This window comes from Sus scrofa, chromosome 17 (genome assembly GCF_000003025.6).
Source record: "Sus scrofa isolate TJ Tabasco breed Duroc chromosome 17, Sscrofa11.1, whole genome shotgun sequence".
In the NCBI taxonomy this organism is placed as follows: Eukaryota; Metazoa; Chordata; class Mammalia; order Artiodactyla; family Suidae; genus Sus; species Sus scrofa.
Genome location: NC_010459.5, coordinates 12,638,705 through 12,659,803, shown reverse-complemented (window position 1 = coordinate 12,659,803; position 21,099 = coordinate 12,638,705). Strand labels below are relative to the sequence as shown.

The window sequence follows — 21,099 nt, the reverse complement described above, 5'->3', positions numbered from 1 at the left end:
TTGCCTGAAGTCTGGGAGAGTTATGCCTCCTGCTGGCTTTTGTTCCTCAGGATTGCTTTGGCAATTCTGGGTCTTTTATGGTTCCATGTAAATTTTTAGATTGTTTGTTGTAGTTCTGCGAAAAATGTCATGGGTAATTTGATAGGGATAGCATCAAACCTGTAGATTGCTTTGGGTAGAATGGCTATTTTTTATGGTAATGATTCTTCCAACCCAGGAGCATGGAATATTTTTCTTTCTTTGAATCCTCTTTAATTTCCTTGATTAATATTTTCTAGTTCTCAGCATATAAGTCTTTCACCTCCTTGGTCAGGTTTATTCCTAGGTCTTTAGTTTTTGGGGGGCGCAATTTTAAAAGGTACTGTATTATTGATAAATATGTATTGATTGCCATTGTTTTCCGGTTGATTCTATGTTTCTCCTTTGTTCCTTTCTTTCTTTGGTTGGATGATTTCCTTTTATTTTATCCTTGTGTCCTTTTCTTTTTAGTTTTTGTGAAGGTAATTCTTGGTTTTGATTTTCAGTTGCCCTATTTTTCAAGTATGTTAACCCCTTCATATATCTGCTCTCTTTGCCTGATAGTCATATAGGCTCAAACACATTCTAAAAAAAAAAAAAAAAAAGAGTCTGGATTTTCTTACTTTCCGTATTCACATTCTCCGATTTTGAAGACCATTTCTTAACATCTTCATGTTTGTCCTTTTACTGCTCCTTGTGTTTATCATCACTGTTACAATACATTTTTTTTCTTTTAGATCTGTATACTGGCTTATTTAAGTGATTTCTTTCCAATTGTGGTTTCCTCTATCCTATTTCTTCTTACTTCTTTTTTATTTAGAGAAGCCCTTTCAGTATTTCTTTTAGAATGGGTTTAGTATTGCTGTATTCTTTTAGCTTTTGTTTGTTGAAGAAAATTTTTTATTTCTCCTTCTATTTTAAATGATATTCTTGTTGAGTAGAGTATTCTAGGCTGAAAATTTTTCCCTCTTAGAACTTTGAATATATCTTGCCTCTCTTTTGGCCTATAGTGTTTCTGTAGAGAAATCAGCTGATAGCCTTATGGGGGTTCCCTTATAAATAATGCTTTTTTTTCCCCTCTTGCTGCCTCTAGAATCCTATCTTTACCTTTAACTTTTGCCATTTTTATTATAATATGTCTTGGTGTTGGTTCTACTTGTTTTGGGCCCTCTGTGCTTTCTGTATCTTGATATCTGTTTCCTTTAGATTCGGAAAGTTTTCAAACATAATTTCTTCAAATATATTTTCAATCCCCTTTTCTTTTACTTCTCCTTCTGGAATACCTATTAGGTGTAGATTGGCCTGCTTTGTATTATCCCATATATCTCTTATATTCTTTCAAGTTTTTTTATTTGGTTTTCTGTCTGCTGTCTTAATTAGGTGATTTTTCCATTATTCTATCTTTCAACTCACTAATTCATTCCTCTGCATTATTCATTCTGCTCTTTAGTGTCTTTAACTCAGTTTGTGTCTCTGCAAATGAATTAAAAAAAATTTTTTTTTGGTTTCTTCTTATGTTTTCTAGTTCCTTTCTAAAGTAATCCACATTGTTGTTTATATCCACTCTTAATTCTTTCACATTCACCCTTAATTCATTCAGTATTTTCACTATCTCCCTTTTGAACTCAGTGTTTATTAGACCGCAGAGGACTGTTTAATTTTTTGCTGCTTCAGGTGAATTCTCCTGTTCTTTTAACTGGGAATGGTTCCTAAGCTTCTTCATTTTGCTTATATTTTTCTTTTTCTGTGAGTTAGGGAAACCAGCTACTGTAGTCTTGGAGGGTTATTTCTATGCAAGAGGACACTTTTGTGTTTTGTGGGGGTTACTATTTATTTTTGGCATGGGAGTTTGGATATTTGCTGTCCCTTTCCTCAATGTGAGCCAGTTGAGTGTCTTTCCTGGGAGAAGGAGGCAGTGGATAGGGCTAGTAGTCAGTGCCTCTTGCTGGGCTCTTGACAGTAGCAAGGACCTGCAAGAAGGTGGCACAGGCTACTCCTAGTTACAGGACCCTGGGAAGTAGTAATGAGACTTAGGCAGATTTATGCAGTGCCCAAAGCATTTGGCAGTGGCAGTGGCAGAGTGTGTCAGTTTCCAGGGAGTGAGAGCAACAGCGGGTGGTGTTCCATCACAATGCCCACCTGTGTGGTGCCTTCTGATGTGATTGGGGCCACAAGTTGTGCCAGTTCATGGACTCCTAGTGGTTGCAGGCCATGTCCACCTCTGGAGTCAGAGATAACTGTGGTTTGCCCCCGCCAGCTGTAGACCATGCAGGAAGCACCCTGTCCAACTTAGCCCATGCAGGAGTTGCTGCACAGGCCATTCTTAGTGGCAGGATCTGGGAAGTGACAGTGATCAAGCATGCGTGGACACTGCCTGGAGCATTTGGCAGTGGCAACAGAAGGGCAGCTGTGTTCCCAGGGGAGTGAGAGCATCAACAGGTGGTGCTCAGTTCCAGTGCTCTCTTTTTTTGCCCACCTTTGAGGTGACTGGGGCTGCAAGTGGAGCCTGTTCACAGACTTCTAGTGGTGACAGGCCACGCCCCCCTCTGGTTTCTGAAATGACTGCTGTGGTTTGTTTCCACTGCCTGTAGATCATGCAAGATGCACTGTGTTGCACTTAGCGCCCCCCCCCACACACATACTGCCCTTAGCCCACGCAAGGTGCCTAGTCTTCCATAGATAGAGCAAGTGGCCCTTGCCACATGTAGCCTATGCCAGAGGTTCCCGGCTCTCTGAGAGTTTGAGCATACACAGGGAAAGAGATTCCTATGGTGGTCTTCCCCTTCTCCTCTCACCCACCCCAACAACGGCACCTTGCTTCTCCTATGGGCCTGGACCTTCTCCCAGGTTCCCTCTGCCATGGCGTTCCACTCCCCAGCCCATAGCACACTGCTCCCCCACCCATGGCACACTGCTCCCTAACCCCTCAGGCTGTATCCACACAGCCAGCCCTAGTCCTCTCCCCAGAACTGACCTCTGGAGCCTGAGTCTCAGTGCCCAGCCCACCCGAGCATCTCAGGCTGTGGTGTCCAGGGCGGTGATACAAATGATCTGTGCTCTTCATTCTACTTTGTCCTCAGTCCAGCTGCTGCTCTTTTCTTGGTGACTTTGAGATCCCTCCACCTTGGCTGAGCTCCCTGTTGGTTAGGTGCCTTCTCAAGGTGTGGGTTAATTTTCTCTTTCACAGCTCCCTCTCAGAAGTGCTAGTCCTGTCTTAATTCCTTTTTTCTCTTTCTCTTTTTTGTCCCTTTTGTTCTACCCAGTTATGTGAGGGTTTCTTGACCTTTTTGGAAGTTTTAAGTTGTCCTGCCAGCATTCATAGATGATCTGTGCGAATTGTTCTACGTGTAGATGTGGTTTTTTGATGTGTTTGTGGGAGAGGGTGTGCATGATGTCTGGTTTCTCTGCCTTCTTTTCTTCCCTCTCAAGTTTTTTTTCAATATTGTCCCTGTAAGGAGGCTTTTTAGACTTTTTTCTCCTGATACTTTCTTACCCACCTCCTTCCCCCATGAAATTTTGTTTGTTTGCTTGCTTACTTATTTATTTTACAGCCACACAGGCAGCATCTGGAAATTCCCAGGCTAGGGGTCAAATTGGGGTTGCTTATGCCACAGCCACACAGGATCCGGGCTGCATCTGCGACCTACACCACAGCTTGCAACAATGCCAGATCCTTAACCACTGAGTCAAGGCCAGGGATCGAACCCCATGAAATTTTAATACCACAATGTACATCTGCTTATGTACTGTAGCCCTTTGGTGGGGGCAGAGGGGATCACAAACCATTGTAATATCTAAGGTCTTTTTTTAGGACCTTAGAACCAGTATTTTCCGGTACCAGTATAGGAACCAGTATTTTCCAATTTGAGGGCCCATTCTCAAACTCACCAAGAAAGAAAGCATGTTGTTGATGGGTAGGTATTGACATGGAAAAGGGTTTATGATATTTTGGAAGGTAAAAAAAATAGGTTGTATGATACAGAACACATTCATTTACTTGTAAATAGGTATAGAAAAATATCTAAAAGTTTCTATATAGAGGTATTAATGCTGTTTGTCTCTGGGTGGGAAATAGAACTAATATTTATCAATGTCCTTTTGTGTTAGGCACTTGTCATGTCATTTTCTCTGTGATAACTCTTGGATGGGCTGCCCACCTGCCTGCCCCCACTGCCCCCCCCCCCCAATGAGACAGGGGAGGGTAGCAAGCATGGTGCTTTGCACAAATTTGCATTTAGTAAATGGGAGCTATTTAATTACACATAACAATATTTTATTAGAATAATATTTCTATTGTTATCTTAGAGTCTCTCTCTGATTTTTCACTTTTTAGGGCTGCACCCACAGCACAGGGAAATTCCCAGAATAGGGGTTGAATCAGAACTACAGCTGCCAGTCTATACCACAGCCACAGCAACACAGGCTCCGAACCACATCTGTGACCTTCACCAAGACCCACTGAGCGAGGCCAGGGGTTGAACCCACATCCTCTTGGATTCGTTTCCAATGCGCTACAATGGGAACTCCTCTCTCTGTTTTTTTTAAAATTAAGACAGCAGAGGTGAAATGTTCAGGAACCCATGGAGTCAGGCTGCCTGGGGGGGATCTTTGCTGTTGGCTGGGTAGCCTTATGATCGATCACTTAATCTCTCACATTCAACCTCTTGGTTCATTAAATGATCACGATCACATAATTACCCGGCACCACCTGGGCTGGTTGTGAGGATTAAATAAACTCATCCATACACTGAGCTTAGGACAGTGTCTGGTATGTAGGGAATTCTTGATAATGTTGGCGTTTCCCTTTTCTTTTCTTTCTCTCTCTTTTTTTTAACTTTTTAGGACTGCACCCGTGGCACATGGAAGTTCCCAGGCTAGGGGTATAATTGGAGCTGCAGCTGCCAGCCTGCACCACAGCCACAGCACCGCCAGATCTGAGCCATGTCTGCAACCTGCACCACAGCTCATGGCAATGCCTGATCCTTAACCCACTGAGCAAGGCCAGGGATCAAACCTTAATCCTCACGGATACTAGTTGGGTTTGTTTTGCTGGCCGCAAAGGGAACTCCCTGGCTTTTACTCTTAACTGCTTGCTGGCAGGACTTTGGTTTTGACTCCTGATGAGACAAGGGGGCTTGGAGGGTCCATGCAGCAGAGAGATGTGATCTGACTTAGGCTCCCAAAGGGCCACCCCGGCTGCCATGTGAACAGTCTACAGGGAGGGGGTTTGTGAGGGAGCAGACAGCAGTTACTCCAATGGTCCAGGTGGGAAATGGGGGCACTTGGACCACATGCTCAGAGGCTGGGGTTTTCAGAAGAGAGCTGAGTAGACTTTTGGAAAAATGGACGGGGCTGATTGGCTTGTTGGGGTACTTTTGCGGGACATGAACTGTTATGATGATCCTGCTATGGTGGTGAGGGGGTGCAGGGGTGGGGGGCAAGAGCTGAGTAACTCATGGCCTTTGGGCCTTGTGAGGCTCTAAGATGACAAGGCAGCAATTTAGGCCTTACCATGCACGTGGCCCAAGTGGGTGCCTTTGACACAGTTTGGTGGTATGTGTGGTGGAGTCTGATGGCATAGGATTCAAGGCTGGGAGATGTGAGGACAGGCGGAAAGGGTGCAGGAGGAGTAATGGGGGGCACAAAGGCCATCGACTCCACCTGCTACCCCAGGGTATTCGGGGTTTGGTCAGGCAGGCAGGGCCCTTCAGAAAGGAAGGCTGTGGGATATGGAGAGGCGGGCTGAGGATGGCTTGTGGGACCAGGGGCACTGTGGGAGGTTCTGGGAATTGGGAAGGACTGAGACATGGGAAAGGAGGGGTGGTGGAGAGCTGCATGGTAAATAGAGTCCAGGGGAAGCATGGGGCCTCGGGGGGCTGGAGGTCCCTGTGGTTCCAGATGTAAACAGGAGGAAAAGGAACTATGACACTGGTCATGACAGCTTCAAGGCACCCCTGAGCCTTGATAGGCCGGAGGAGACAGGTCCTGGCGGGGCTCTCTCATTGTTAGTTCTGCAATCTTGCCTCATCTCTGAGCTGCACTTTTCATGTGAGTGGAATGAGAGAGATGGAATAGAAGGTTTCTTAGGGAAACTTTTAGTCCATAATATAAGATTTTAGCCAGTCTGCCCAGGTGCTATAGCGTCCAGAGGTCTCCATGGCCATGGCCAGCCAGCTCGCCCACATCAGTGCACAGGATCTGGAGCAGAACCAGAACTCAGCTCGATTTGCTCCTCTCCCCAGGCCCCCTCCTGCTCCTAACCCATCGGCAACTTGACTTCTGTCCTTGCCTTGATCCTCTGTGCCTGTGATCTTACCGTGTTAAGATCTTCCTGCACCCTTGACCTTACTGTGATCTTAACTCTGTGTTCTCCACGTCGGTCTCTATCCAACCCCTCATGGATCAAGTTCACAGCTGCCCCAGGAAGCCCCAGCTTCTTCCAAGGTCAGGACCCTCTCAACCACCACTTGGGCAAGACTAACCCAACTGTAGTGTTCCCACATTTCCCTGGACATCCTGTGCTTGGTCACAGGGGGCAAGAAGCCTTTCCTCCTCTCTGTCCCATGCAGACACCCTACACAAAGCACAGGGGGACCTGCTCTTCTTATGAGGACCCTGAGATTCTGAGTCTGGGGCTGGAGCAGTAGAAGCCCAGCTTCCAAGGCAGCAAAGTTAGACAAATCTCTCCTCCATCTGTGAGCGGCCTTTCCCTGGAACACGCTGCTCATGTGAAGGCATGATCCTTCCATCAGCAATTCTGCACAGGGTTGCAGGGGCTCACAGGCCTTCTTAGGGCCCCCCAAGCATGGGCCTCTTAGCATCCCAGAGACCCCAAGTTAGGATTTCTCTAATTTAGCCAGGATCCCTTCCTGGGAATTTCATTTCCTCTTCTCTTTCTTCCTTCTTTCCTTTCTTTCTTTCTCTTTTCTTTTTCCCTTCTTTCCTCCCTCCCTCCCTCCCCCGCCTCCTTCTTTCTTTTCATTTTTTTCTTTTTAGGGCCTCACTTGCATCATTCAGAAGTTCCCAGGCTAGGGATCAAATTGGAGCTGCAGCCACCTGCCTACACCGCAGCCACAGCAATGCCAGAACCCAGCTGCATCCGAGATCTACACTGCAGCTCATGGCAACACTGGATCTTTAACCGACTGAGCGAGGCCAGGACCTCATCCTCACAGAAAGTCACATCCTCACAGACACTGTGACAGTTCTTAACCCACTGAGTCACAACAGGAACTCCTCATTTCCTCCTTCTCAAAGACAGAGAGAATCCAGAAAGGAGAAGGCTCCATCTGCTCTCATTTCAGGGGAAACGCCCAGGACAGAAGGGGAAAAACCCATCTCCTGGCAGAGTGCTTCCTGGGAAACGGATCTTTTCAGTTCCTATCCACAGAAAGTGCCTCACACGTTCCCTGGTCAGCCTTCCCCTCGCCCAGCCCTTGTCCTTAAAATCTGCCTCCTCCGCCTGTATCCTGCGAGTGTATCCAACTGAGATTACGGAGTTAGGCTGAAAGGTAACCTGCACGCTCAGTTGCTAACACAGTCATGCTTAATCATTGTTTTTGACGGATGACCTGTCGTAATATTGACACTCATGAATTCATGGTGTAACACAAGTGCCATGCTTTCTAATACTTTTTTTTTTTTTTTCTCATTGTTTATAAACGGTGTGTTTTGTGTAGCCATCGGCTGTCTTTAAAGGGAGCACTGGCATGTCCTGCCCTGATGGCAGTGGGTTATCTGATACGTCTGCTTAGCAAGTTCCTCTTCGACCGTTAACAAACTGCAATAATTTCACATTGAGGTGTTTCCCCTACTCTCCTGATGAGGCCAAAGCGCCATAGAAAGGCCATCTTAGTGGGTCTGGTTACGAAAATGGAGACAATTTTTAATGGATAAGCAGAAAGTAGAAAGTAACCTTTTCTACCTCTTTTTTTTTTTTTTTTTAAGTTTAAATCTTCAGCTTTTCTTGAGAAATACGCAACACCTTATTCTAACATTTTTCGTGTTGACAGGTTTTCTTCATAACGTATTTGTCATCACCTGCTTTGACTATGTCTGTTTCACACTAAAGATTTTACATAAAGGGCAAAAAGCAAAGGTTTTTTTGTTTGTTTGTTTGTTTGTTTTTTTAATGTACCAGAGCTCCTTAAAACAGAATAGACCTGAGAGTTCCAGTAAAACCTTCCCACAGTGAATGTTTGTGAGAACACTACATAGCCATGCAGTCAATATTTTGGAATATATTGAAAGAAAAGCATAATTCAAGGTCACTAACCTGCCTTGATCCTCAAACACCAAGCCTCGGGCAATTGGAGCTTATGCGACAATAGATTTAGATGGTAAAACCAAGTATATTTTTCCGACTCGTCTTCCTCCAAAGGAAAATATACCCCGAAACGACCCAGCAGAATACCCCAAATCGTATCTCCTATCATGCAAGAATTCTTATTTATACATAGTCAGGGTTATAGAAAGGATAAAACTTTTCCAAGACCCAAACATTTCTTCCTGATATAGCTTCTTGCTGGTGTTTTGCTTCACACAAAAAGTTTTCGTCTGAAGCAGTGACTTACCAGGCTTGCATCTGGCCAGGTCCCTGAAAAGCTTTCTCTTCGTTGTGAGGTTGTGTCTGACACTTCAAATATAAAAGTCCCGTCAGTTGTGTCGCCAGTTGTGTCGCCTGTTGCAGTGACCTGTTTGTCCCAGTGGTCTCCTTTTTTTCTCTACAAAACCTTCACACTCGTTACTTGCTTCCTCATTTCGCCTCGTCTACACTCCAGGCCCAGACAAAAACCACACGGCCTTGGTTTACTTGTCAAAGAAAATGTGTAAAACACATGTATCAAGCCAAGCAGGAATCACCAATTGCAAAATGATTTAGAAGTTTCTTGGAAGAGAAGTGGGAACCCCATTAGCTCTCGTTTTGCGTAGGTTTGTTCAAGAGTAAGTTTTTTTCCAATGCTGGAGGGTGTAAGTGCAGCCAGGAGCGCTTCTGCCAGCTGAGAGCGAAAGGGAGCGTGATTCTAAAATGAGCCGGAGGGTAACCGGACCCCAGGGCTCTGACGATTCATCCAGCACAGCGACAGGAAGTGCGCTGGGAGTTGAAGTTAGAGAAACAGTGGCCTCTTACGGAGCCGCAGATGTCACACTGATTACACACAGTGGGGTAACTGGTGGCTTATTTTGACAGCCATTCAATAGGCAATACAGGAGGAGAGGGCCACCACTGAAAAGCCACTTCAGGCTTCATTATTCCTTTTATAAGGTCCCACAGTCCCATTCTGTGATTATCCTCTCTCTTTCTTTTCCAGCAGAGTTTCCTTCCTCCTCCTAGACATTTAAAGGACGCAAGCATACTCTACTGAGGTTTAACTTTTTTTTTTAGAAGTTTTCATTCAAAGAATTTTATTTGAGACATACAAAAAAATTATTCAAATTTTACTAATTTCCATAGTTTTTTTTAAATAAAAAATTGATTTGCTATCACAAACCACTGTCCTTTAAATAGGTCAGTATCTCTAAATTTTTTATGCAGCATTTTTTATGAGGTTGAGCAATTTTTTATGAGGTTTAACTTTTTTAAAAAGTCTTTTTTTTTTTTTAAACGTCTTTTTAGGGCCATACCTGCAGCATACGGAGGCTCCCAGACTAGGAGTTGAATTGGAGCTGCAGCTGCCAGCCTAGGCCACAGGCGCAGCAATGCCAGATCCAAGCCGTACCCACGACCTAAACCACAGCTCACAGCAACGCTGGACCCTTAACCCACTGAGCAAGGCCAGGGGTCGAACCCGAGTCATCCTGATACTAGTTGGGTTTGTTCCTGCTGAGCCACAACAGGAACTCCTAAAAAAGTCTTATTGAAGTCTAGCTGATTTACAAAGTTGTGTTAATTTCTGCTGCACAGCATAGTGACTCAGTTATACATATATACATTCTTTTTCATATTCTTTCTCATGATGGTTTATCACAGATATTGAATAGAGTTCCCTGGGCTCTACAGTAGGATCTTGTTGTTTATCCATCCTATATGTAATACTTTGTTTCTGCTAATCCCAAAGTTCCAGTCCAGCCCCTCCCCCAATGCCCTCCCTATTTGTAACCACAAGTCTGTTCTCTATGTCGGAATATTTTTCTATTTCCTAGATATGTTGATTTGTCTCCTATTTTAGTTCCACATATAAATGATATCATATGATATTTGTCTTTCTAATGAGGTTTAACTTTTAAACAATTAGTTTGCCATTTTGAATTTTGGGGTTCCTAATGTTTCTGGCATCCTCTGAGTGATAGCATAAGCAAAACTACCAGTGTTTACTTTGACAACCTATATTGAAAAATGTCTTAACTGGGAAAAAAAATCTTCCATCTCTACAGGCAGCAGCTGGGTCCGCTTGCCACGTGAGAGAGAATATAGCAAGAATTACAGCAGAAATTGACAGAACCCTGAAAATCGACTGTAATGGAAAAAATAAAAATCGTAAAATAAAATTTTTAAAAGATCAAAAAAAAAAAAAGAATATGGCAAGAACACAAACTCTGCGGGATGGTGAGAGGGAATGAGAAATTCAGGTTCTTCCAATCTTTGCCACTTTCATTTATTTTCTTTGAGGCCATTTTTACAGATGCGAGCGCAGCCAAGAAAATTAGGCCATATGGGCATGGCCTTTAAAGTCTAGTAAAAAGCTGAACCTGGAGTTCCCACTGAGGCTCTGTGGGTTAAGAACCCGACTAGTATCCATGAGGATGCTGGTTCTTGCTTAGCGGGCTAAGGATCTGGTGTTGCCATGGCTGTGGTGCTGTCCACAAATGCAGCTCTGATTTGATCCCTAGCCTGGGAACTTCCATTTGCGGTGGCTGCAGCCTAAAAAGACAAGGAAGAAAGCAAGCAAGCAAGAAAGAAAGAAAGAAAGAAAGAAAAGAAAAGAAAGAAAGAAAAAGAAGCTGAACCTAAAGAAAACCAGACAGAGAGGCTGTCCCTGACCCTTTTCAGATTTGATATTTCCTGGGGGTTGGGGACCTTGGTACTCAGAGCACTTTGACCCTCTACCAGGCAGACCCAAGTGTGCTGCCTGTGATAAGGCAGAGTGACACCCAGAACAGATGGTGAGGGGACACGTGGGCAAGGCCAGTGCCAATGGGGGCAGGAGAAAAAAGTATTTGGGGAAAGTTTCCTGAACTTTGAGTAGCATATGTTGGGTGGAAAATAACAACACACAGATAAATGTAAAAGAAATTCAAAGATACGCTGAAGGAAGGCTCCGTTTGTCAGAAACTTATCTGTTAAAGATAATTCCCACGTTTTTCAATTTTAAGTTAAAGGACAAGGTCATGTGAGATAATACCATGGGGTCAGAGACTGTTTCACCCCCCTCACATTGCCTCAAATAGGGAATCTTGCCGTGTTGTGTTATCTGTTGATTAGGCATAAAGCCAGGAATCTTTATGGATCAATATCAAGATTCTAAGATAATTATTCTATTGCTGTTCAGTTATCACTTTCCTCAGGGTACATTTATAGGCTTATTTCCTAGAAAGATTTTATTTAGTTACACATAAATTCATAAAAAATTCAAATGTTTCTTGAGGGCACTGGATGGTCAATTCTCATTTGCGCCTTAAGGCAGGTCCCTTGAAAATCTTTTGCAGTCTTAGTGGAAAACCAAGAGAAATCTTAGCAAAGGTCTCCTTGAGGTTAGCAAGCCTAATAAAATAGTGTACAATGAGACATTGTTTGCAATTGTGACATAACCTCCTTCTTATCTACTTCCAGAGTTGCTTTTGTGTTTATCTAAGCTATAAACAGCATCCAAAGGTTAGACTGCCTCGGAGAGAAGGACTCTGATTTCCTTCCAGTGAAAGTAGGTATCTCTGCTCTAGTTTTGCAGGGTTTTTTCTTTCCTTCCATACCTGCGGCAGGCAAAAGTTCCTGGGCCAAGGATCAAACCTGTGCCACAGCAGTGACCAGCGCCATGTCAGTGATAATCAAATCCTTAACCCACTGAGCCACCAAGGAACTCCTATTTTTGTAATATTTTATCTTCTTTGGCCCTGTTTCCTTTTTCCTATGAAGGGCATCTCTTTCTCTCTGCCAGGATCTATCCCACTCCACTGATGTTTTGTAAGTCAAATAGAAAAGGGTGCCAACTCTTATCTATTATACGCTATTTTATTTTGAAATAGTTATAAGGGAGACAATAAACCTAAAGGTTTTCACCAGTAGTAGTTGATCTCATTTTTTTCTTTTTTCTTATTTTTTTTCTCTTTATAAAAGTAATAAGGCTCATTGCACAAAATTTGGAAATTGCAGAAAAGTCCAAAGGAACTTGATAACACAAATCAGCCACATACCATCAAGCAGAAATCATCACTCTCAATGTTTTCTCTTTGTCTTTTTTTTTTTTTTTTTTTGTCTTTTTAGGGCCACATCCGTGGCATATGGAAGTTCCCAGGCTAGGGGTCAAATCGGACCTCAGCTGTCAGGCCACACCACAGCCACAGCAACGCCAGATCCGAGCTGCATCTGTGACCTACACCACAGCTTGCAGCAACACCAGGTCCTTAACCCACTGAGCGAGGCCAGGGATGGAACCCAAATCCTCAGGGATCCTAGTTGGGTCTTTACTACTGAGCCACAACAGGAACTACAATTCCTGTCCTTTTTTTTAATATCATGAATTTATTTTTAATAATATTCAATAGTATTGTGTCCTGCTGTTTCCATCTACTTTGATATTTTGAATATTTATGTCCCCATGTCCTTCAAATGAGATTTTTTTTTTTTGGCCACACCCGCAGCATGAGGAAGTTGCCAGGCCAGGTATAGAACCCTTGCCCAGCAGCAACCCAAGCCTTGGCAGTGACAACACTATATCCTTAACCCACTGAGCCACCGGGAAACACTCAGATGTGATTTTAATTTCTACGCAATACTCATAATGTATTTACTTCTTCGCCCACGGTAGAGCACTTAGACATTTCCCAATTTGTCATTATTTTAAACAATGTTGTTGAAAATATCTTTCTAGACATTTAAAAATTGCCCCTCTTCATCAAAGCAACTGATTAAGCCAACTTTTTTTTTTTTTTTTTTGGTCTCTTTAGGGCCAGCTGGCAGCATACAGAGGTTCCCAGGTGAGGGGTCCAATCAGAGGACCAAGCCGAGTCTGCGACCTACATACACCACAGCTCACCACAACACTGGATCCCTAACCCACTGAGCAAGGCCAGGGATCGAACCCTCATCCTCATGGTTGCTAGTCCGGTTTGTTAACCTCTGAGGCACAATGGGAACTCCTAAGCCAACCTTTCTATGCACATTTTGAGCAGCGAGCAGCCCACCCTGATTAGTAACATCCATCGCTCTTTCCCACACACTTGCTCCTCCTTCTTTTCCATTCTTTATGATTACAACGCCTTTCCACGGGCCCAAAAAAAGAAAAGCCTGCTCTCAACTCTTTTCCTCACCTCTGTCTCATCCAATCATAGCAACTCTCAAATCTCCTTGGCATCTCCTCTCTCTGTCTTCAAATAGGCCTTTATCATCTATTGCCTAAATAACTTTCAATTATTTCCTCTACTTTCAAGCTCTTTCCTGGACATTGTCAACAAATGTGACATCTTTGTCACATCATCCCCACCTGAAATCATTTCTATCAGCACCATGCAGTCACTTGAGGTGGGATCTCAGTTCTCTGACCAGGGACCAAACTCGGGCAGCAGTGGTAAAAGCCTGAATCATAACCCCTAGACCACCAGGGAACTCCTTGTGAAATAGTTTCTAGATTCCCTCCCAGAGCTTCTTCATGATGACTTCTTTACTCTTCTGCTGGCAGCCCTCCTCTGCATCCTGACCCCCCTTGCTCACCTACCACACTTTATTGTGCTCTCCGAAGTTTCTTATGCTTGTCTCCCTGGAGTGGATGGTCGGCTTCTGGAAGCTGAGTCCGTCTCATTTATCACTGCATCACCAGTGCCCTGAACAGTGCCTGGCACCCAGTGAGCACCCGCAAAATTTTGCTGAAGAAAATAGCTTACAGGGTGAAATAGCTCTCAGAGATCCTCTTTATATATTGTATGTCCAGTCCCAAAATAAACTTATGCTGTGTAAGGTTTCTTTAAAAAGCACACTCTGCTTCTGAACAGGAAGTTACAGATTAATAAACAGCTGACAGAACAAACTAAATGGCAACCAGTTGTGGCTCAATGGAAATGAACCCGACCAGTATCCATGAGGATGAGGGTTCGATCCCTGGCCTTGCTCAGTGGGTCAAGGATCCGCTGTTGCCATGAGCTGCGGTGTAGGTCACAGATGTGGCTTGGATCCCATGTAGCTGTGACTGTGGTGTAGGCTGGCGGCCGTAGCTCGGGTTTGACGTGTAGCCTGGGAACCTCCATATGCCACGGGTGCAGCCCTAAAAAGCAAAAACAAAACAAAACCAAACAAAACCCCAAAAGACAAAAAACAAATATTCTTCCCAAACCAGTCGCACAGAATGCCTGGCTGCAGTTTCCCAGGTCAACGGCCTCTGATCAGGGCCTTCTTTCCTTCCCAGCCTGCCTGCCAGGAACGGCTCCCGCCCCACAGCCAGGTCAGCTTGTTCTCATGTGGGGGTCCCTGTGGATGTTTGCTCTGGGGGTCTCTGGAAGGTCCCAAGGCCTGTCTGCTGTGACGGAAGGAGGACTCGGCATCACAGGGGCCAGGGAGGTGGGCATCTGGAATTGGAGGGGGACACTTTTGAGTTTGGCGGGAGTAGCTGGGGTGCAGGGAAAGGGTGCAGAGTGACTGCTCTGGCCAGGCCTGGGGGCCTCTGGAGAAAGAGGGAAGGAGGTGAAGAAACGCTGCCTCCTGAGGGGCAGCAGTGCGGATGCCCGGCAAGGGGTGCCTGCTCTGGTGCAGGGCAGCGGCAGTGATGGTGGCCATGGTGCTGGTGGCGGTGGTGAAGGTGATGCTGATGGTGGCAGGAAGGTGCTGGGGTGGCAGTGGAACGGACCGATGGCCTCAGGGGGGCCAGCCCCAGTGCACTGTAGACCTGGCACTGGTCCCCCAGAGGTGCTCTGCCCAGAGAGGTGGGAAGCTGGAACTCACCTGTTCCAGGTGCGAAGGTTGAATGTGGCAGAGGAGGTGCGTGGGATAGTCTTGCGGTGGCAGGGGGTGGGAGTGGGTCCTCTGGCCTCCTGACCGCCTGGAAACTTCCAGAAGTGGGGGAGAAGGGCTGACCCTCAGCTTCTCCCTCTTATTCTGACTCTGGTTTTCAGTTCTTTCTCCAAACAGTCTGGAATCTCCAGCAACAGCCCCTAGCATGGGGACCATCAGCCTGTGAGTCTGTAACCTTTGGCTCGTCTCCCCACACCCTGTCCTCACCCCAGAGCCGGGAAGCGGATCCCTCAAGGCCTGGCAATTACTCAGAGGAACGAACTCCAGGCCAGAAAAGTCTCAGCTGGTGTTGAAAGAGAGCTCTTCCTACCCATCACAGTGGCCGAGGACACAGACAGGGTGGGACTGCCACCTCCCCACCCCCACCCCTGCCAAACCTTCAGCAATAGGTGACTTTTCCTTTCTTTTTGGTCTTTTTGGGGCCACACCTGGGGCATATGGAAGTTCCCAGGCTAGGGGGGTTAAATCAGAGCTATAGCTGCCGGCCTACACCACAGCCACAGCAACGAGAGATCTGAGCTGCATCTGTGAGCTACACCACAGCTCACAGCAATGCCAGATCCTTAACCCACTGAGCGAGGCCAGGGATCGAACCCTGGTCCTCATGGATCCTGGTCGGGTTCATTACCGCTGAGTCACCACAGGAACTCCTGACTTTTACATTTTTACCTTTCCTCCCGTCCTTCCTCTTCTCTCCTTCAGGATTCACCTTAAGACATGACTTAAACCTGATATGTTTCCCAAGCGTGTAATCCGTTAGGGAGGGACTCGGCCCGTACTTTTGGCCAAGTCCCTGTCATCTCTTCCTGGTCCCTGACTCATACCCTCCAACCTCCAGGAACAGCTCCGCCGCTGCCCTGGCAAAAGCATGCCCACCACTTTTTACTTCACCAGAGCCAAGGCCTTGCTGAAAACATTAGCACAACAGAAAAGTGAACCCCAGAAACATCAGAGGTGCTATGGGCCTTTGACAAAGAGGCCTATAGCTCATTTGACTGGTGATCCCATCCTAGCCCCTATATAATCAGATATGCACACCACTATTAATTAATCTTGCTCAACAAACTGCTTTTGCCTACCAGATTTCAAAAACCATCAGTGGATCTTGTTTCCTGTCACGTTAAATGGAAATGTGTTTTTAAAGCCTTGCAAAATCCATCCCCACAATGCTTCTCTAAATGCACCTCTTGAGAGACTACAACCCTGAACCAGAGCCTGGTTTCAACATAAGTCTTTTTTTGTTTTGCTTTTTTTAGGGCCACACCTTCAGCAAATGGAAGTTTCCAAGCTAGGGGTCGAATTGGAGATGCAGCTGCCAGCCTACACCACAGCCAGAGCAATGGAGGATCCAAGCCACACCTGCAACCTACACCACAGCTCATGGCAATGCTGGATACTTAACCCACTGACCAAGGCCAGGGATGGAACTCACATCCTCATGAATATTAGATAGGTTTGTTACCACTGAGCCGCAACGGGAACTCCAATCTAAGTTTTTTATTTATTTATTTACTTACTTACTTATTTGCAGACCCCTTGGTGTGCAGAAGTTCCCAGGCCAGGGATAGAACCCACACCACGGCAGCGACAGTAGTGGATCCTTAGCCTGTTGAGCCTCCAGGGAACTCTGATCTCTGATGTATGCTGAGTACCCAGCTGATTCCAGGCCCTGTTCTATGAACTAGGAATAAATAAGACAAAGTCCTGCCCTAAAGAAGCTCAGGGGAGTTCCCACTGTGGCTCAGTGGGTTATGAATCCGATTGGTATCCAGGAGGATGTGGGTTCAATCCCTGACCTCACTCAGTGGGTCTGGCATTGCTACCAGCTACAGCGTAAGTTGCAGACACAGCTGGGATCCTGCATTGCAGGGCCAGCAGCTGTAGGTCTGATTCCACCCCTAGCCCGGAAACTCCCTTATGCCACAGCTGTGGTCCCAAAAAGAAAAAAAGAAGAAAAAAGTAAAAGAAGCTCCGGACACATCGGGGAGTCCAATGTAGAAGTAACTCTAATGTAATAGCAGTCACAACAATTCCTGAGCACTTCATGTATTCCAGGCACCGTTCTAAGTACTCCAGATTCATCCCTTTAGTCCTCACAGCACTGCTACCAGGTAGACATCATCGGGATCCTCTTTTTACAGCAAAACCACAGAGAGATGACTTTCCAAGATCACATAGTTCGGGGGACCCAGTAACTGCACCTTAAGTACGTCCTTAACCACAGTGTAGGATCATGTGAAGAGAGCTGTGTGGCGTGAGGACCAAGCGTTAGGGAAGCATAAAGACAGAGAGTCGATCAGCTTGGAAGTGAGGGAAACAGCATCCCTGAGACAACGTCACCTTATTCTTTACATCTGTCCCACCGCCTTCTAGAAAGGGTCTGGGCCAGCTTACCCCAAAGGTGATACATTAAAGCAATGATAAAATACAAACAGGGGACTGGGACCAGGGAAAATATAAATAGAAAAAAATCAAAACCAGAGGGTAGGAGTTCCCACTGTGGCTCAGCAGTAAAGAATCCAGCTAGCATCCATGAGGATGCAGGTTCCATCCCTGGCCTCACTCTGTGGGTTAAAGGATCCGGCATTGCTGTGAGCTGTGGTGTAGGTCACAGACATGGTTGCTCTGGCTGTGGTGTAGGCTGGCAGCTGCAGCTCCTATTTGACCCCTAGCCTGGGAACTTCCATATGCCATGGGTGCGGCCCTTAAAAAAAAAAAAAAAAAAAAAAAAAAAAAAAAAAAAGTGAAGAAAAAAAGAGAGAAAATAAATTTAGTCCCTGAAGAATAGTTTAGTTTCACCACGCTTTTTTTTTTTTTTTGGTCTATATAATGATTTTTTTTTTTTCATTTTAGCTGGCTTATAGTGTTCTGTCAATTTTCTACTGTACAGCATGGTGAGCCAGTTACACATACATGTATAGATTGTTTTTCTCACATTATCATGCTATCATAAAGACTAAATATAGCTCCCAGTGCTACACCGCAGGATCTCATTGCTTATCCATTCCAAAGGCAGCAGACTTCATCTATTAATCGCAAGTTTCCAATCCATCTTGCTCCCTCCTCCTCCCCCCTTGGCAACCACAAGTCTGTTCTCTAAGTCCATGATTTTCTTTTCTGTGGGAAGGTTCATTGTGCCATATATTAGATTCCAGATATAAGTGACATCATATGGTATTTGTCTTTCTCTTTCTGACTTACTTCACTTAGTATCAGAGTTTCTAGTTCTATCCATGTTGCTGCAAATGGCATTATTTTTTTTTTTTTTGCTGCATTAATGGCATTATTTTGTTCTTCTTATGGCCGAGTAGTATCAACATACATTCCCACCAACAGTGCAGGAGAGTTCCCGTTTCTCCACACCCCCTCCAGCACTTGTTATTTGTGCACTTATTAATGATGGCCATTCTGACTGGTGTGAAGTGGTATTTCATGACAGTTTTGATATGCATTTCTCTAATAATCATTGATGTTGAGCATTTTTTCATGTGCTTGTTGGCCATCTGTATATCTTCTTGGAGAAATGTCTATTCAGGTCTTTTGCCCATTTTTCAATTGGGTTGTTGGCTTTTTTGGTGTTGAGTTGTATAAGATGTTTGTATGTCTTAGAGATTAAGCCCTGTCAGTTGCATCATTTGACACTATTTTCTCCCATTCTGTAAATTGTCTTTTTGTTTTCTTTTTGGTTTCTTTTGCTGTGCAAAAAGCTTTCAGTTTGATTAGGTCCCATTGGTTTATTTTTGCCTTTATTTCTGTTGCTTTGGGTCACCACACTTTTGAATCTGACTTTGATAGTTAAAGAGAAAAGGAATCATGGCAATTGCATAATGTTTCTTGTCATAAAGGAAAAAGCAAACCAGTTCATGGAGGGGAAAATAAGCTTTTCTTAGAACTATGCCCTAAAATAAAATTTTCAAGTGGAAGTTTTTCTTTGTGTATTTTTTGGCCATACCCACGGCATGTGGAAATACCCAGGTCAGGGATCAAACCTGCACCACAGAAGCGATCAGAGATACTGTGGTGACATCAGATCCTTAGTTCACTGAGCCACCAATGAACTCCTCAATTGGGAGTTTAATGAGTGCCTCTGAGAACTATAGTACAAACCAGCTTCAACCACCACTGGTTAAGTTCTCAGGACGATGCCTTTCTCTTGCCCCCTCTGTGCTTCTCTTTCCCCCGTTCCTCAGCCCAAAGACGTCTACCTCCTTGTGAGAGGTGAACATCGCCACCAGCAACCCTATTTTCATTGTCCTTACAAATCATGATACCAGAATTTCCGTCATGGCTCAGTGGTTAAAGAATCAGACTAGCATCTATGAGGACGCAGGTTTGATCCCTGGACTTGCTCAGTGGATTAAGGATCCGGTGTTGCTGTGAGCTGTGGTGTAGGTCACAGACGTGGCTCGGATCCTGCGTTGCTGTGGCTGTGGTGTAGGCCGGCAGCTACAGCTCCGTTTTGACCCCTAGCCTGGAAACCTCCCTATGCTGTGGGTGTGGCCCCAAAAACAAACAAACAAAAAACCAAAAAGAAAGCAAATAATGTTACCATAGAAAAGACAATTTCATTTTCTTGGTAACTTAAGAAAAAGCCCCAGGAAGGACTCTGATGGCCACACTTGAGTCCCATAGCCCCTCTGGGCCAAGGACCTGGTCAGCCACTGGGTCATGTGCATGTCCAGAGGGCAGGGTGGGAGGTGGGGACATGTGACTGACAGATGTGTGAGTGGGAACGTGGCATCTCTTGAAGGAAAGATGCTCAACAAACAAACTCTCAGCTGCACAAGGCATGCTCTCTCCTGCCTTCCCAAGCTTTGCAGCCACAGAAGTCTCCTCTCTTCCCATATCTTCGAAATCCTTTAATAATACCTCGGCAAACCTTGCACTCTACTAATAAAGCACTTGACCCAAATGGCCGGCGCATAATGAATCTTCAATAAATGTCAGTGGTAGGAGGACTAATGATAATAATAACAATAAAAACTGTCCCATCTTGAGTCAAAGTCTCAGCGTCTTCCTCTGACCTCCCTCTCTACCCTTCGTCTCCTTTTCCCGCCATGCAGCCCCCTCGGCCCTTCCTCAGGTGTCCACTCTCTAACTTACTGCATCTGCCTCACCTGCACACTCCACAGACAGATCAGCAGTCTTCATGGTCTCAGGTCGGAGGGATTCTGTCTCAGTTTTTATTTCACCCAACATGCTCACTGTCTGAGGCTCTCGACCATGTCATTCCTGCCATCCTTCTCCATCTTTCATGTGTAATTCTTTTCAAGGGTTTCCCCTCCTCAGCCTGATTATCCATCCTCTTCCTTAATGACTGCTTTCTGAATTCCACTGTTGGGAATTCCCGTCATGGCTCAGCAGAAAAAAAAAAAAACAAAAAAACAAAAAACAGCGTGAGGACGCAGGTTTGATCCCTGACCCTGTTCAGTGGGTTAAGATCCGGCGTTGCTGTGATCTGTGGTATAGGTGCAGATGGGGCTAGGATCCCGAGTTGCTGTGGCTGTGGTGTGGGCTGGCAGCTGCAGCTCCAATTCAACCCCTAGCCTGGGAACTTCCATATGCTGTGGGTGCAGCCCTAAAAAGCAAAGTAAATAAATAAATAAATCCCACTCTTAACCTGACCCTAAGGATTCCCCAGCCCAGCCTTGACCTCTTCGTGGAGATGCATGTTTTTGTAACACAACCTCTTGTTGAGGAATTCCACTTGGATGTTCCACCAGCATCTTAGAAACTGAATGAATAATTCCCTACAGTCCCCACAAACAAATGAGTTCTTCTCCTTGCTTTTCCATTTCCATTGAGTGGCTCCTTCTTGCACCAACCCACTGAAGCCAAATGATTGGAAATTAGGTCATATTTCTTCTCTCCCACAGTCAACATCAGATTCACATTCAGTAACATTTCCCTTCTAAGTATCAAAACCA

General features: G+C 45.2%; 1 protein-coding gene across 3 annotated transcripts in view; it reads right to left on the bottom strand.

The window, feature by feature from the left end:
• The window catches only part of PSD3 (pleckstrin and Sec7 domain containing 3), a 621,434-nt gene extending 607,373 nt beyond the window's left edge, over positions 1-14,061 (bottom strand). The window contains exon 1 of one of the 3 annotated variants that reach the window (XM_021077991.1): positions 13,883-14,061. The gene's annotated coding sequence lies outside the window, so the exon portion shown is untranslated. Of the gene's footprint in view, positions 1-8,591; positions 9,122-13,882 lie in introns of those variants that run through there. The other 2 variants (XM_021077990.1, XM_021077989.1) reach the window with 2 other exon arrangements.